This window comes from Hordeum vulgare, chromosome 5H, assembly GCF_904849725.1.
Source record: "Hordeum vulgare subsp. vulgare chromosome 5H, MorexV3_pseudomolecules_assembly, whole genome shotgun sequence".
NCBI lineage: Eukaryota > Viridiplantae > Streptophyta > Magnoliopsida > Poales > Poaceae > Hordeum > Hordeum vulgare.
Genome location: NC_058522.1, coordinates 424,271,455 through 424,275,618, shown reverse-complemented (window position 1 = coordinate 424,275,618; position 4,164 = coordinate 424,271,455).

The following is a 4,164-nucleotide window of genomic DNA, read 5'->3' as shown; positions in this document are numbered from 1 at the left end:
TGTGATAGACTCAATGTTCACATACAACGGGTGGAAAACAGTTGCACACGTGGAACACTCGGGTTAAGCTTGACGAGCCTAGCATGTACAGACATGGCCTCGGAACACATGAGACCGAAAGGTCGAGCATGAATCGTATAGTTGATATGATTAGCATAGAGATGCTTACCACTGGAACTATCCTCAACTCACGTGATGATCGGACTTGAGCTAGTGAATTTGGATCATGTACCACTCAAATGACTAGAGAGATGTACTTTTTGAGTGGGATTTTAGCAAGTAATTTGATTAGTTAAACTCTAATTATCTTGAATATAGTCTAAGTCCACTTTGAAATATTTGCGTTGTAGATCAATGGCTCACGCGACAGTCACCCTGAATTTTAATATGTTCCTAGAGAAAGCTAATTTGAAAGATGATGGAAGCAACTTTGTAGACTGGGCTCGTAATATTAAGTTGCTCCTGCAAGCTGGGAAGAAGGATTATGTCCTTAATGCTGCACTAGGAGATGAACCACCTGCCGTGGCTGACCAAGATGCTAAGAACACTTGGTTAGCACGCAAGGAGGACTACTCAGTAGTTCAATGTGTAGTCTTGTATGGCTTAGAGCCGGGACTTCAACGTCGCTTTGAGCATCATGGAGTATTTGAGATGTTCTAGGAGTTGAAGTTTATCTTTCAGAAGAACGCCCGGATCGGGAGGTATGAGACCTCCGATAAATTCTATGCTTGCAAGATGGAGGAGAATTCGTGTGTCAGTGAACATGTGCTCAAAATGTCTAGGTACTCAAACCGTCTAGCTGAGATGGGGATTGAACTCCCGCAAGAGGCTATCACTGACAGAATTCTTCAATCACTGCCACCAAGCTATAAGAGCTTTGTGTTGAACTATAACATGCAAGGGATGAACAAGTCACCCGGCGAGTTATTCGCGATGTTGAAAGTCGCAGAGTCAGAAATCCGTAAAGAGCATCAAGTGTTGATGGTGAATAAGACCACTAGTTTCAAGAGAAACGACAAAGGAAAGAAGGGTAATTCAAAGAAGAGCGACAAGCCTGTTGCCAATCCGACGAAGAAACCCAAAGCTGGACCTAAGCCTGAAACGGAGTGTTATTATTGCAAGGGTATGGGTCACTGGAAGCGCAACTGCCCTAAGTATCTGGGAGATAAGAAGGCGGCCTAGGAAAAATCAGGTATATTCGATATACATGTTATTGATGTGTACTTAACCAACTCTCGTAGTAATGCCTGGTTATTCGATACCGGTTATGTTGCTCATATTTGCATCTCGAAACAGGAACTGTGGAATAATTGAAGGCTCACGAAGGATGAAGTGACGATGCGCGTGGGAAATGGTTCCAAGGTTGATGCAATCGCCGTCGGCACACTTTCACTTCAGTTACCATCAGGATTAGTTATGAACTTAAATAAATGTTATTTAGTGTCTGTCTTAAGCATGAACATTATATCTGGATCATGTTTATTGCGAGACGGTTACTCATTTAAGTCAGAGAATAATGGTTGTTCTATTTCTATGAGTAATATCTTTTATGGTCATGCACCCAATGTAAGAGGATTGTTCATATTGAATCTTGATAGCGATAATACATATATACATAACATAAAGACCAAAAGAGTTAGATTTAACAATGATAGCGCCATGTTTTTATGGCACTGCCGCTTAGGTCATATTAGTGTAAAGCGCATGAAGGAACTCCATACCGATGGACTTTTGGAGTCACTTAACTTTGATTCACTTGACACGTGCGAACCATGCCTCATGGGCAAGATGACTAAGACTCCATTCTCCGAAACAATGGAGCGTGCAAGTGACTTGTTGGAAATCATACATGCCGATGTATGCGGTCCGATGAGTGTCGAGGCGCGCGGCGGATATCGTTATTTTCTCACCTTCACCGATGATTTGAGTAGATATGGTTATGTCTACTTGATGACGCACAAGTCTGAAACGTTTGAGAAGTTCAAGCAATTTCAGAGCGAAGTTGAAAATCAACGTAACAAGAAGATCAAGTTCCTACGGTCTGATCGTGGGGGTGAATATCTGAGTTTCGAGTTTGGTGCTCACTAATACGTCTCAAACGTATCTATAATTTTTTATGGTTTCACGATGTTATCTTGTCTTCTTTGTATGTTTTATGTACCTTTTTATATCGTTTTGAGACTAACTTATTAATTCAATGCCAAGTGCCAGTTCCTGTTTTTTCTGTGTTTTTGACTCTTTTCAGATCTAATTTTGGAATGGAGTCCTAACGGAAGAAAAACCCCGAAATGATTTTTTCCCGAACGAAAGAAGTCCAAGGGGCTTTTGGGCCAAGCCAGGTGGGCTCCAGGGAGCCCACAAGCCCCCACTCCGCCACCAAGTGTTGGAATTATGCCCTAGAGGCAATAATAAATATAGTTATTATTATAATTCCTGTATCAAGATAATCGTTTATTATCCATGCTATAATTGTATTGAATGAAGACTCACTTACATGTGTGGATACATAGACAAAACACTGTCCCTAGCAAGCATCTAGTTGGCTAGCCAGTTGATCAAAGATAGTCAGTGTCTTCTGATTATAAACAAGGTGTTGTTGCTTGATAACTGGATCACGTCATTAGGAGAATCACGTGATGGACTAGACCCAAACTAATAGACATAGCATGTTGATCGTGTCATTTTGTTGCTACTGTTTTCTGCGTGTCAAGTATTTGTTCCTATGACCATGAGATCATATAACTCACTAACACCGGAGGAATACTTTGTGTGTATCAAACATCGCAACATAACTGGGTGACTATAAAGATGCTCTACAGGTATCTCCAAAGGTGTTCGTTGAGTTAGTATGGATCGAGACTGGGATTTGTCACTCCGTGTGACGGAGAGGTATCTCGGGGCCCACTCGGTAATACAACATCACACACAAGCCTTGCAAGCAATGTGACTTAGTGTAAGTTGCGGGATCTTGTATTACGGAACGACTAAAGAGACTTGCCGGTAAACGAGATTGAAATAGGTATGCGGATACTGACGATCGAATCTCGGGCAAGTAACATACCGAAGGACAAAGGGAATGACATACGGGATTATATGAATCCTTGGCACTGAGGTTCAAACGATAAGATCTTCGTAGAATATGTAGGATCCAATATGGGCATCCAGGTCCCGCTATTGGATATTGACCGAGGAGTCTCTCGGGTCATGTCTACATAGTTCTCGAACCCGCAGGGTCTGCACACTTAAGGTTCGACGTTGTTTTATGCGTATTTGAGTTATATGGTTGGTTACCGAATGTTGTTCGGAGTCCCGGATGAGATCACGGACGTCACGAGGGTTTCCGGACGCAAGGCTCCCCCTCTTCCCCCTATATATACGGAGGTTTTAGGGCTGATTTGAGACGAATTTTCCACGGCAGCCCGACCACATACCTCCACGGTTTTTCCTCTATATCGCGTTTCTGCGGAGCTCGGGCGGAGCCCTGCTGAGACAAGATCATCACCAACCTCCGGAGCGCCGTCACGCTGCCGGAGAACTCTTCTACCTCTCCGTCTCTCTTGCTGGATCAAGAAGGCCGAGATCATCGTCGAGCTGTACGTGTGCTGAACGCGGAGGTGTCGTCCGTTCGGCACTAGATCGTGGGACTGATCGCGGGACGGTTCGCGGGGCGGATCGAGGGACGTGAGGACGTTCCACTACATCAACCGTGTTCACTAACGCTTCTGTTGTACGGTCTACAAGGGTACGTAGATCACACATCCCCTCTCGTAGATGGACATCACCATGATAGGTCTTCGTGCGCGTAGGAAAATTTTTGTTTCCCATGCGACGTTCCCCAACAGTGGCATCATGAGCTAGGTTCATGCGTAGATGTCTTCTCGAGTAGAACACAAAAGTTTTTGTGGGCGGTAATGTGCGTTTTGCTGCCCACCTTAGTCTTTTCTAGATTCCGCGGTATTGTTGGATTGAAGCGGCTTGGACCGACATTACTCGTACGCTTACGAGAGACTGGTTTCATCGCTACGAGTAACCCCGTTGCTCAAAGATGACTGGCAAGTGTCAGTTTCTCCAACTTTAGTTGAATCGGATTTGACCGAGGAGGTCCTTGGATAAGGTTAAATAGCAACTCATATATCTTCGTTGTGGTGTTTGCGTAAGTAAGAT